Source organism: Sorex fumeus, unplaced genomic scaffold (assembly GCF_029834395.1).
Source record: "Sorex fumeus unplaced genomic scaffold, SorFum_2.1 ptg000043l, whole genome shotgun sequence".
Taxonomy (NCBI): Eukaryota; Metazoa; Chordata; class Mammalia; order Eulipotyphla; family Soricidae; genus Sorex; species Sorex fumeus.
Window position 1 is genome coordinate 26,597,398 of NW_026606100.1, and position 14,748 is coordinate 26,612,145.

The window sequence follows — 14,748 nt, forward strand, 5'->3', positions numbered from 1 at the left end:
GCTCAGGTCAGGATCCCATTAAATATCAAACTACCAAATGATCAGAATTGGGTGTTTTTGTTTGTTTGTTTGTTTGTTTTGTGTGGGGAGGCACAGTTAGTGATACTTGTGACTTGGTGCTTGGGGGTTTGCCCTTAGCTCTGCTCAGGGGAAGCTTGCTCTTCTGAAGTTAGATTCTGGGCCCTTTCTCTTCGCCCTCATCACCCCCACACGAAGTATACAGTCAACCATCTCCCCAGCCCACCGTCGTCTTCCTTTTGAATTATAGTAGTAATCCTAATGGCTGAAACATGTCATGTCATTGTGAGGTTTTTATGCATTTCCCTAGTGATTAGTGAAATTGAACATTTTTCATTTTTCTCTCATGCTTACTGATAACTCGAGTGTTCTTTGAAGAACTTGGTCCTTTTGCACATTTAAAAATTTTTATCATTGAATTGTGAGAATTCTTTCTATGTATTAATTTATTATCAGATAATTGATTTGCAAATATTTTCTTCCATGTTGTTGGTTGCCTTTAAATTCTGTTTATTGTATTCTTAGATATATAGGGTTTATACACGTATGCATACACATATATATATATAAAGGTGTTGAGGAAACTGGTCTATAAGAGGTAAATATTTATATGTTTAAAGTGTACAGTGTTACTGTGCCATATCCACCAATAATGTGCCATTCATTATCCCTCCCCAACTGTCCTATCAGACCTCTCCTTTACCCTCATCGTACCCTTTTGCTTTAGTGACTTTTGTTTAGTAATCAAAATACAAAGGTTTGTTTGCATTGGACATTATCTATTCACTTGCTTTATTTCTTTATGTACTACTTATGAATGATATTATTGGATATTTGTCTTCGATTAGTATGATACCCTTCAGTTCTGTCTAGATTTTAACAGAAGGCAAGACATCAATTTTTTTTCCTCACAGCTCATTAATATTTCATTGTGTGTTTATACCAACTTTCATACAACTTTCACCTGTTGTGGAACAGTTGAATTGCTTTCAGATCTTGGCTATTGTAAATAGCACAACATAGGCTACATACATCTTTTTGTCTTGATGTTTTTAGATGTCGATGTTTTGTAGATGTTTGCCTTGATGTAAATAGGCACCTAATCTAGCAATTGCTAGATCATTTGGTAGTTCTAGTTTAAATATTTGAAGGGAGAGTGGTTTGGGGTTTATACTTTGGCTATGTGCTCAAAGGATCACTCCTGATGAGGTTTGGGAAACCATATGTGGTACCAGCAATCCAACTGAAGTGGGGTATGTGCAAAACCAGCACCTTACATAATGTGCTGTCTTTCTTACCCTCTATTTTAAAACTTTGTATGGGGCCTCAACTGGCAGTGCTCAGACTTCCTCCTGGCTCTGTTTGCCTGGCAAGGTGTGGGAGATCCTAAGGGGTGCTGGGGATTGAATCCAGGTTGGCCATATTCAGGGAAAACATCGTACCTGCTGTACTGTCACTCTGGCTCCTTATTTTTTTTAGAAGTCTCTGTACAGGTTTTCATGGAGACTGAACCAGTTTGCATTTCAACCAACAGTGACAGAATGCTTGCCACCTCAGTTTCGTTTTTATATGTAAAGACCATTTTCCGGTGTGAGGTGATAAAGCTCAGTTGCTATGGTTGTAAATACTGTTGAATTCAATGTAACTGTAATAGTTGTCTGTCACTTAAACTTTAGGATTTATTTCCGTGACCCAAGGTAACTATCAGATAAATTATAAGTTATTTTAGCACAGCGGTAGGGCGTTCGCCTTACAAGCGGCCAACATGGCCGACCCGAGTTCGATTCCTCCGCCCCTCTCGGAGAGCCCGGCAAGCGACCGAGAGTATTCGATATGCCAGACACAGTAACAGCAAAGTCTCCAATGGAGACGTTACTGGGCCCGCTTGAGCAAATCGACGATCAACGGGAGGGCCTTTACCTTTACCTTATGGAAGGTATGTTAGACATTTTGAATATCATATTTAACTCTTGGTGTGTATTCAAGCTCAAAAATTTGTTGCCTTCCTATTCATTAATGCAGTAAGAATTGAAGGAAACATTGAAGGGATACAGTAAAAATTACATTAAGTATAACAGTTTATTTTTTGTTAGTGTTAAAGCACTAATTTACACAAACTACCATTTCGTCTTAGATAACTGACCTTAAAGAGCACAAGCATTTAAAATGGTGGAGATATTTTTCTTGAGACATGCTGGCATTTAAAATAATAAGACATAGGAGAATGTGGCCTTTAAATCAATAAGTTGCATCTTGTCAGTTCTTTTTAGCTCATTGCTGGAAATGTCAGTAAGCCATGGGTAGAGGACATAGCCATAGCTGAAGCTGGTGATCTGGGGTTGGCCTTTCTAACATGACAAACTTGCATGCAAACACATGCTTCTGTCTCACAAATTCTCTATTCCATCTGGTATGATCTCAAAATAATATTTATGTTTGCAAAATCCAGGTACAGAGTGAATACAGACAGGGATGACTGAAATGTCACCCTTCTAGTTTTATTCTGTTTTCCTGAGACATAGGCCATTTCACTTTTCTCAAGTGAAACTTGTCATTATTATTCCAGTTCCTTTACTATGTTTGTAATAAGTAACTAACAATACCTCCTCTTGGCCCCACAAAATGCAAGCTTACTAAGCAGCAAAATTGGAAATTACCAAAAAAAACCTTGATGTTAGTCATTATTTATTACTTTAACTTTATTATTTTTATTCCTAAGTACTAGGCTTCATGCTAACTTAATTATGCTGTCTTCTTTATTCAGTGACTTTGTGGTTCAGGAACCATGAGAACTATTTTTGTTACAGTTATTGGAAGAAATTCAGTAATTCTATTATAGTCAGTGATTTGTGTCCTATTTTTATAATGTGTGCAAGCTCAGGAGTCGGTTTCTGTATTTGTATTTTGATTTTTGGAAAAGGAGAAATGAAACATTTCTGTAGTTAAAAAGCTTAAAATATTGACATTTGACCCTTAACAGAAAATCTCTCTCATTTTGGTTGGAATGTTTTCATCAAATTACTGAGATATTAAGAAAAGATTTAAAATGTAATTCCATATTCTACTTTGCAGTTTATTTGCTCTTTCACTGTATGTCAAAGCAACTCATATGAATATAATTTAATTCAAGACAGCTGGGAATTATGGAGGAGAGGATAGAAAGAAAATGGGAGGTCTAACTTGTACGAGAAAAGTAGGGTTCTTCTCTTGTCCTTTCTACTTTTATAATACTTTATTTTGAAAAGTTCAGAGCTTTCTGTGACCTATTGTGTCATAGAAATGATAGAAGTGATTCTGTTTCTTGGCATTTACCCCCATAATACATGTTGAACATTAGTTTAAAATGACATGTACACCTGTGTTCATTGTGGAGCTAAGTACACTAGCCAGGATATGGGAACAGTCCAAACATCCAATGACAGATAAATGGCAATAGTTCACAGAAGAAAAGATGAATCTTGCAGTTAGTTATCTACAACTTGGGTGCGACAGAAGGGTAACGTGTTAAGCAAAATAAGTTTCAGGAAAGAAAAAATAGTTTCCTTTCATGCATGCTTTCTCTTTTAGTAATCTGTATTAAAGAATTATGAGAATCTGCAACAGATTTACTAACAATTTTCTAGCAGAACCCAGTAGCAAGAAACTGGTTAGTCTAAATATAAATTATGGCTTTATTTGTAATTTATTTGTTGAATTGGGGACACACCTGGCAGTATTCAGGGATATACCTGTGATGCTAAGGGGACCATATGTAGTTCAGGGTATTGAACTCAGGCCTCCTGGGGAGGCCTGTCCAACTGTCTCCCAAATTATGGATAACTATATAAAAGAAATTATTTGAAAAGTGATGAAAATATTCTTTGCTATTTGATACAATTTATAACACTCTTATTTTGGGAGGGTGGTTTGGGGGTCACACCTGGTGGTAGTACTCAAGGGTTACTCCTAGCTCTGTACTCAGGCGTTACTTTTGGCAGGGCTCAGGGGACTGTATGGGATGCTGGGGATTGAACCTGAGTTGTCCACATGGAAGACACAAAGACCCTATCCTCTGTACTATCTCTCTTGACCCTTGTAACTCTCTTTTCTAAGGTTATATAGTTTTATAGCACTTTCTTAAGATAATTCTCTGCTACATATTTTCTCAGGGAGAAAAAAAATCTCGTAATGTCTATATTAGCACATTTCACAGCTTTGGCAAGATTTTAATTCTAAATATGACAGCCCCTGTTTAACATAGAAAAGCAATAAAGTGATCTTTAATCTAGATTGACTTTAAAATAACAGTAGACTTCATAATCTTTAAATTGATTCTCTGGATCAGGTACATGATAACTGTTGCATGTATTAATGAAATTTTAGACATTATTCCATTAAGTAAATAGTATAGACCTTTGAAAGAGAGAGATATCCAGGACTCTTTTGGGGTTGATGGTGATATCACGGAAATAAAAATAAACTGGAGCTGTAATCTTTTGTGTTCTCACCTCCCTTCCTCCACACTCCCCTGCTTTCATTTTTAACTCTTTATTAAGGATAGAACTTTTTAAAAACAGAATCACATACCTCAGAGTTACAGAATTTAAAACCTTTGGGAATATGTTCTAAGCATATGTACTTTTAAAAAACAGAGGATATCCTGATGTGACAGAAGCATCTGTGGCTAGGAACCAGTCTAGGTAGATCAGTTAATTTCTGAATCCTTAAGGAAACAACTCATAGGGGATAGAAGTTCTTATTTATAAATTGTGGATTTGTGCTTATAGAAAAGTATGTCAAGTTACTATTATTATTATTATTATTATTTAGATTTGTGTAGTGTAGTGACTCTGGAATTTAGTCACGAGGGAGGGGAATGACAGAAATTCTTTTATTTTCTACCTGTTCACCTCTGATGGTCATATGCCAACATTATGTTAATCCAGTTCATTTTGGTTCATATATGTGCAGTGAGGGAGGATAAGCAATGAATGTTTTGTTGATTCATCGTTAAATATTTTTATTTCAACCCAAAGCTGGGCTTGTTTTTTTGTTGTTGTTCTTGTTTTGGGACCACACCCAGCAATGCTCAAGAGTTATTCTGGGCTCTGTACCTCTGTCAGTGCTCATGGGAACATATGGGATTCCAAGGATTGAGCCTGGGCCGACTGCATGCAAAGCAGGTACCTTCTCCGCTGTCTCTGACACTCACTATTAAATTTTAACTTGGTGACCGCATGCAGCTGAAAAAATTAGTATTTTTGTGTTACACTTTTCATTGGTTATTCTCAGTACAAGTAGGAAAACAGCCATTTAATTGGTAAAAATCATTTTGAAGCAACCATTTGAATTCTGGAAATATCTTGAGAACATACACCAAATAGAGAATTATCTGCTCATGGAAAACTGCAAAGTTTAAGAAACCATCTGCTTTATGTTGAGCAGAAAGGGTAAACTGAAAATGTCTCATACCTTCTAACTTTGTGATAACGGATTCTCAGTTGACATCGCTATATGGGAAGAGGGACAGCACTCGATACTGGACCCAAGGCCTCTGTGCTCTACCACTGGGTTACACCCTTAGCCCTTATTGCAGAAACTTTCTTCCACATCAATAAGGTACAAAGGCTTAGAGCTTTCTTTCACTCGCCTTTTCTCAGAGTGGTTATATACTCCAGACCCAGCAGACTAGAATACTGGGCACTGATGGTCTCTAGACTGGGCCTCATTCATAAGGGAAAATGGCAGGAGGAGCAGGTCATCACCACTTTTCTCACAGAGCACAGATGTCACTGAGAATTGGGTCACTAACAGCCCTACTTCTGGGCAGTGGCTCTAATATTTCTCTAGGGGAAAGAAGCCAGTTCTTATGAACAGAGAGCACTGCAGCTCTCTCCAGAAGGCTGACTTTCTTTGGTTCAGAGCTTGCAAAAAATGTTGCAAACAATTTAAATCTTTGTGGGAAACAATTGAAAGGAAGGTAGTAAACTCCTGATTCTAGAGGCAGCACATGAAGTGGAAGACCAGTTTAACACGGGGCGGGGGAAACGGAGGGCGGGAAGGGGGACACACGCGACTGTGAAGAGTCCTGGGGATGGAGCAAACCTCAAAAAGACTGGCTGACAACACCCAATCCTTGCAGAGAGGTTCCACTTTTATTATGTCAGAAAGTGGTATGATTTCTGTTTGAGGGAGCGGAGAGAACAGTAGAACAATGAGTGAGGGCTAATCACTGGTTAATCACTGGCTAATCACTAAAAGAAAGATCAACAACCATAATCTTCTAAAGGGAAGACAAGAAAGAAACTGCTAGAGAGTTCACCTGAACCCAGTCATTCCTAATAAATACAGAGATTATGCATTCTCAAGGCAGCATCCTTGAGCTGGTGAGATAGTACAGTGGGCTAAGACACTTACCTTATATACAGCCAATACTGTTTTAATCCTTGGTACCACATATGGTCCACTAAACATCAACAGGAGTTAGCCCTGAGCACAGCCTAGTGTGATACAACCTGCCCCTGCTCCCCATGCCCCCCAGAAGATAACATCCTCTAAAAGTTGTATCAGAGGTTGCAGAAAAAGATTTCAGTGAACTAGAGAAAAAAAGAGTAATCTCTAATGGTGAAAGGAACAGTCTATCAGGAAGACATAATCAAAATGTTAAGGCTTCAAAATGCCTGAAATAAAATCCAACCTAATTGAAGGGTAAAAATTTTCACAAGTAATAGCTGGACATATCAATATGCAACTTTAATAAATTCAGACAATTCTCTGATTAAACTAGATCTAATAGATATGGAGCGATAGCACAGCGGGTAGGGCGTCCGCCTTACAAGCGGCCAACATGGCCGACCCGAGTCCGATTCCTCCGCCCGGCAAGCTACCGAGAGTATTCGATATGCCAGACACAGTAACAACAAAGTCTCCAATGGAGACGTTACTGGGCCCGCTCGAGCAAATCGACGATCAACGGGAGGGCCTTTACCTTTACTTTTAGACATATAGAATACTCAGTCCTATAAAAACTCCTAAAGAGACCATATAGAATTCCATAAATAAGTTTTAAAGGATTGCATCTGTACAAAGCATGTTTTCACCACTTGAAATTATATAAAAAATTAGTAGTATGAGGCCCTAAAAAAAGGCCCTCCCGTTGATCATCGATTTGCTCGAGCGGGCCCAGTAACATCTCCATTGGAGACTTTGTTGTTACTGTGTCTGGCATATCGAATACTCTCAGTAGCTTGCTGGGCTCTCCGAGAGGGGTGGAGGAATCGAACTCGGGTCGGCCATGTTGGCTGCGTGTAAGGCAGAATGGGAAGAATTCACAAATATGTGGAGATTTTGTGTACTTTTTTTGTTCTTGAGCTACACAGACTGGTGCTTAGAGGCTACTTTGAGCTCATTGGTTAGAGGTTACTCCTTGCTGTACTCCTGGCTTTGTGAGGCCAAGGATTGAACCAAGGTTCCTGGTACAAAACATGCACTCTAGTCCATTGAACTAACCCTTGGGCCCTGTGCACTTTTAAATAATCAGGGGAACACATAAAGTGCTAAGATTCCATTTAGATTTTAATAAATGCAAGACAAGTGCTGCTTCCTATACTATCTCTCTGGTTCCTATTACTTCTACTTTATAGTGGAGTTGTGTACCTTGTCTTTGAGGTCACCGATTTTTTAAAATTTATTTTTATAACATTCACAATAATTTATTACATTCAGTATTCTAACCACCGTCATACCTTACCATCATCATTATTTTGAATTTTCCCCACTACCACCCAAGCCTGCCCCAGAGGCGGACCCTAAATAATTTATTTTGTATTGCTTGTTATGAATAATCCACTAAAAAATGATCCAAAAAATTTCCATGGAGGAAAGTGTATGAAGATTGTTATATTTCACCCTGAAGCCATTAAACCCTTGTATAAGAGATTACTGACATGTTGTTAAAGGTTGAACCTTTTGGCACTTTCTTCTTTCTCAAAATATTTACAAACCAAACCCAGAAGCATATAGTGTAGCTGCTTACTAGATTGTTACCGTCTGAGATTTATCTCAGGGGTACAATGTTGGTTTAATATCCTGAAATTAATTAATGTTATAAGGCCGGAGTGATAGCACAGCGGGTAGGGCGTTCGCCTTACAAGTGGCCAACATGGCCGACCCGAGTTCGATTCCTCCGCCCCTCTCAGAGAGCCCGGCAAGCTACCGAGAGTATTCGATATGCCAGACACAGTAACAACAAAATCTCCAATGGAGACGTTACTGGGCCTGCTCGAGCAAATCGACGATCAACGGGAGGGCCTTTACCTTTACCTTATGCAGAATAAGCATGCCCACAAATGCCTCTCCCTAAGCCTTTGACTCATGATTAAAAACACCCAGCCAGTTAGAAATAGAAGAAAACTTCCAGCATATAACAAAAGTTTACCACTAGCATTTTACTTCATGAGTACAAGTATGCCCAGTTTTCCCCATAAAATCAGAACAAGGCAAGTATGTCCATTCTCAGTAATTGTATTTTGCATTGTGCAAAAGGTTCTAGCCTTGCAGTTAGGGAAAAGCTTTAAAAAGTGAAAGAAAAAGGGAAAAAGAAACCAAAGGTATCCAGATTGCAAAAGAATAATACAATAGGAGTAGGGATAAAGGATATACCTTGTGGGAAGCTGACCCCAGTTGGAGCCCTGGCACTGCATGGTCCCTGGGTACCACCAGGCATTGGCCTTGAAAGACCCAAATTACTGCCAGGCGGCCCAGGTAACCTCTGGTACCCCTGCAAAGAACCCAGCAATATCACATCCTTGAGTCCTCACATTGATTGCCAGCTTGGTTTCTCAACCAGGAGGGGGCCCTCCTTCTCCCAAAAGAAGAGTAAAATATTCTCAGTTTGCAGATGACACAGTTAAAGTTGTAAATAGAAAATTCTAAGAAATACTCAAAATTGTTTGAGTAGTAATTAAGTGAATTCAGCTGGAACACAGAACAGTTGTAACAATTGTGCACTACAGTGGTGAGCAGTATAGGCATGAAATTAAGAAAAACTTTCCGTTTAGAAGGAATTGAAATACTTCAATAAAAATGCTTTGGAGAGGGCAATAGCACAGCAGGGTATTGTGTTTGCCAACCGAGGCTCTGCTCCCAGCATCCCTTGTGAAAATTCAAAGCACCCTAAGTAGCAAAACAATTTTAGAATAGGACACGTTGGTAGAACTCACATCTCCCAATCTCAAATCCACTACAGAACTACAGTGATCAGCCAGGGATGAGGCTAGTAATAGAGCACTTTCCTTTTATGTATGAGACTCTGAGTTTGATCCCTAACATTAGAAAACAAACCACACTGATCAACTTTGGATTGTTGTATCAATCAGAGTGATCAGAGTCTAGAAGTACAATTTATAGGCAGTGATTTTTTTCTATAAAGAATATATGATTCTGGGCCAAGACATAGTATAGTAGATGGGGCACTTGCCTCGCTTGCAGCTGGCCCGTGTTTGATCCCTGGCACTCCGTATGATCCACTGAGCCCCCCAGAGATAACCCCTGAGCACAGAGTCAGGAGTAAACCCCGAGTAGCGCCAGGTGTGGTCGAAATCCCTCCTCAAAATAAAGGGGGGGGGAGATCTCGGAACCTAGCAGGTTTTGGCAGGAAATCTTTCCAGATTTAATTGTTAAAATTTCGGAATTTCAAAATTGCGCAGCCACTACTGCAACCTCTCGACATCATATATTATTGATGACCAGCAATAGAAAACAAATTGTCTACTGTTGCCTTTTCGGCAGATCTGAGTGTTGGGGTAGAATCCCAAATAATAATGGTGGGTGTGGTGTCGAAATGTTGAAAGTGATCATAGTATAGAGAGAGTAATTTGGAAATCATCTGCCCCACAGGTAGGGGGAGGGCGTGGGATGGGCGTATACTGGGGTTTTTGGTGGTGGAGAATGGGCACTGGTGAAGGTACAGGTGTTTCATTGTATGGCCGAGACTTACACCCGAAAGCTTTGTAACTGCTGTCACGGTGATTCAATAAGTAAAATTATAAAAAATGGAAAAAAGTAAGATGGAGTTCATGCAAAATTCAGTAAGCCTAATCAGTAGCTGAATAAATAGCAGTACTCCTACATAAAAAAGGGAGGGGGAAGATTCTTACTCTGTACATGAAAAATTAATTTGAAATAGATCATAGACCTGAAAGTTCATCCTAAAACTGAAAGGATGAACTTTGAGAAAATCAGGAGTTTTGATTGTCATGACCTTTAGTTTTGCTGTAAAATTTTTAGATAAAGTATCAAAGGCACAAATGACAAAAGATAAAATAAATTAAAATGTATTGATATTTAAGACTTTCATATAGGTAACAGTAGTGAAGTGATAAGAAAATGCAGATTGGAATATGATTGCAAATTATATATTGGATAATGGATTTTTATTCAGAATATATTAAGGAATTTTAATTCAGCAACATGTTGGTAAAGAATGCAATTTTAAAAGTGTGTAAAGCATATGGAGAACATTTTACCAGGGGCCAGAGAAGATGGTACAAAAGTTAAAGGACTTGTTTACCATGCCATTGACCAGATTCAATCCTGGTACCACTTATGATTCCCTGAGCACAGCTGGGTGTGGCCCAAAACAAACAGGTTTACCAAAGAAGGTGTTTGGAAGGCCAAGAAAAAGATGTTCTATATTAGGCATTAAGAAAGTACAAACCTAAACTACAAGATACCACTTTAAAAAAAAAAAGTATTAGTGAATCACTGTGAGATACAGTTACAGTCTTACAAACTTTCATGCTTGCATTTCACTCATACAATGATCGAGTACCCATCCCTCCACCAGTGCCCATTTTCCATCACCAATGATCCCAACACCCCTCCCACCACCCCCACCTCGTCCCCCTCTACCCTACCCCGCCTCTGTGACAGGGTGTTCCCTTTTGTGCGCTCTCTCTCTCTCTGGGTGTTGTGGTTTGCAATAAAGGTATTAAGTGGCCATGTTTGGTCTGTAGTCTACTTTCAGCCCTCATCTCCCATCTCAAGCGGGCTCTCCTAACATCCTTTACTTAGTGTTCCCTTCTCTATCTGAGTCCCTTTTAATCCAGTTTGTGAGGCCGACTTCTAAGCTGTGGAGTAACCCGTCAGGTACTTATCTCTACTGTTCTTGGATGTTAGTCTCCCATTCTGTTACTTTATAATTTCACAATTGAGTGCAACCTTTCTATATCTGTTCCTCTCTTTATGACTCATTTCACTTAACATGATCCTCTCCATGTTGATCCACCTATAAGAAAATTTTATGACTTTATCTTTTTTAACAGCTGCATAATATTCCATTGTGTAGATGTACCGGAGTTTCTTAACCAGTCATCTGTTCTCAGGCACTCAGGTTTTTTTTTTTTTCCAGATTTTGGCTATTGTAAACAGTGCTGCAATGAACATGTCATTTGTACTATACTTTTTTGCATCTCTGAGATATATTCCCAGAAGTGGTATTGCTGGGTCAAATGGGAGCTCAATTTCTAATTTTTTGAGAAGTGTCCATACTGTTTTCCAAAAGGGCTGAACCAGTCAGCATTCCACCAGCAGTGAAGGAGAGTCCCTTTCTCCCCACATCTGCGCCAACACAGGTTGCTTTTGTTCTTTTGGATGTGGGCCAGTCTCCGTGGTGTGAGATAACATTGTTGTTTTATCTCCCTGATGATTAGTGATGTAGAGCATTTTTTCATGTGCCTTTTGGTCATTTGGATTTCTTCTTTGAGAAAGTTTCTGTTCATTTTGTCGCCCCATTTTCTGAAGGGGTTGGATGTTTTCTTCTTGTGGACTTCAACCAGTGCTTTGTATATCCTTGATATCAACCCCTTATCAGATGGGTATTGGGTGAATATCCTTTCCCGTTCTGTAGACACTCTTTGTATTCTGCTCACTAAGATACCACTTTTTATGTTCTAGGATGTCTAGAATAAAAAGGATAACAGGCTCATAAATTATATGGAGAAATTAGAATGCTTATTTTACTGGAAATACAGAATGGTACCCCTGCTTAGTTCCTTTGAGGGACTTAGGGGGTACACTAGCAGTACTCAGGGCTTACTCCTCCTGATTGTGCTCAAGAGGCCATATGTGGCACTAGGGATCAAACCCTGGTCAGCTTAAGTGCAAGGCTAGACCTTACCTGCTGTACTATCTCCGGGGTCCTCGGTTCTTTCTTGAAATGGCCACAACATAACACGGCCTAGAAATTCCACTTCTAAGGGTTGCCAGTTAGCTCAGTTGGTTACAGTGTGGTGCTGATAGAAATTTCACTTCTAAGTATATATCTAAGAGAATGAAAATATTAGCTTCATAAAGATATGTATTTAGTATTAAATACATTATGTTCCTAACAAAAGGAAAGAATATAAAATCTATACAACAGAATGTTATTTTGTAATAAAAAGTAAATACTCATACTTCATATTATTCTGAAAGTACTTAGTCCCCATCCCCCCCTAAAAAAAGGACAAACGTTTTGTAATTTATTTATATGAAATTTTCCGTATAGAAAAATCGATAGATACAAAAAGCTGAAAAAAAAATGTTGCCTAGGGCTGGAACAAGTTGTAAAGGATGGGGGGATGAAAGTGGGAATTGACTGTTTCTGGGTATATGGTTTCCTTTGAGGGTGTAAAAACATTCTAATATTACATGGTGGTGATGGTTTCACGGATTTTATGAATATACAGAAAAACTTCCTCTTCTTAGGTTAATTGTATGGTATTCATATTAAATTTCAAAAATAGGTGTGACTATAATTTATATGAGCAAACTGGATGTAACTATATAACACAATCTAGTTTAATTTTTTTTTTTTTGCTTCCAGGAAAAAAAAAACATGGAGCTGCATTATTGAATATCAGGTTAATTGCTCTGTGTTGCTTTAGGCTAGAAAATAACCTGCATTCTACATTAAAGTTTTTGAAGTATAGATATTCTTTTCAGATTTTGACATAAATTGACCAAATGTTGTAGGACTGAGGAATGTCTGAGAATAATATATATCATATAATGTCTGGTTTTAAGAAATATACTCAATGGTGAAATGATATCAAAGTATTCTATAATTGTTGGTTTTATATTACTCATTAATGTTTTCCTAATACTTGTTGATTTTAAATCTGTACGCGAAATAGAGTATGTGTGATTCATTTTTAAAAGTTGACTTTTAGTTCATAAGTGACAGTAGGCAAAACTAACAAAGATTTTCCACAATGATTTTTTGTTTGTTTTGTTTTTTTGGGTCACACCTGGCGATGCTCAGGGTTTACTCCTGGCTCTGCACTCAGGAATTACTCCTGGCGGTGCTTGGGGGACATATGGGATGCCGGGGATCGAACTCAGGTCAGCCGCATGCAAGGCAGACGCCCTACCTGCTGTACTATCACTCTGGCCCCTGCAATGATTTTTAATACTTAAAATATTTTCAATATGATTTTAAACAGATTGTGGCTAGTGTATCATGGAAATGTTAAGGGACACTGTTTTGAGTATGTTGGGGGTCTCTATTTAAACTATTTGTTTACACTGATGTTAAATTGTTTTTGTTGTTGTTGTTTATGGTTTTGGTTTTTGGGACACACCCAGCAGTGCTTAGAGGTTACTCCTGTAATTTCTGCACTCAAGAATAACTCCTGACAGTGCTCAGGAGACCATATGGGATGCCTGGGATTGAACCAGGGGGTTGGTTGTGTGCAGGGCAAGCCCACTACCCACTGTATTCTCTCTCCAAGCCTCTGATGCTAAGTTATTTTGCAAATTACTTAGTTTAGTTGTGCTATTGATACAATTCAGGTGGAGAAGAAATCATAGAAAGTTGCAATATCATTGAATATATTTTAAATGCACTATAGCACTGCCCCCCCCTTCATCAATTTGCTCGAGTGGGCACCAGTAACATCTCCATTGTGAGACTTGTTACTGTTTTTGGCATATTGAATACGTCACGGGTAGCTTACCAGGCTTTGCCCTGCGGGCGGGATACTCTTGGTAGCTTGCTGGGCTCTCTGAAAGGGACGGAGGAATTGAACCCGGGTCGGCCACGTGCTATTTGAGGAGATTAATTGTAAGACATAACATACTTTGAGTCCTCTTTACTTTTTATTGTGCCAAGCATATCACTCATTTTTAGAGCACTTTTAGCTTTTCCATGATGTAAGAGTCAATGCATGTGTTGATATATCGCATTTATTTGAAATTAATTATATGTGTTAGAATCTAAATACTAAAAGTACACTTTTGGTTTATTTCCTTTTGTATTTTTCTGTTTTTAAGTAAATGCGAAGCATTTGCTTTTCCAGTGACTATTCTCACAATTTCAAAGCAGATTCTCATACTGGGATGAATTTAATGCAATATTTTGAAACTTTATATTCAGACTTGTATGAGTATACATACATACATATATGTTTCAGAGAGGAGAAAAATACCTAATGTTTAAACTTTTTTTTTTTTGCTTTTGGGGTCACACCCGGCGATGCACAGGTGTGCATAATACCTGGCTCATGCACTCAGGAATTACTCCTGGCGGTGCTCAGGGGACCATATGGGACGCTGGGAATCGAACCCGGGTCGGCTGCGTGCAAGGCAAACACCCTACCCGCTGTGCTATCACTCCAGCCCCTAATGTTTAAACTTTAGATCTTGAAGTGTTCTAAGCATTTTTAACTCTGGGATTCAGTTAGGGTCGCCTGTTTTTTGTTTTGGGACCAC

At 38.7% G+C, this 14,748-nt stretch overlaps 1 protein-coding gene across 7 annotated transcripts in view; it reads left to right on the plus strand.

Moving 5' to 3' along the window:
* The window catches only part of LCOR (ligand dependent nuclear receptor corepressor), a 100,950-nt gene that overhangs the window by 47,350 nt on the left and 38,852 nt on the right, over positions 1–14,748 (plus strand). The gene's annotated exons all lie outside the window — the stretch shown is intronic.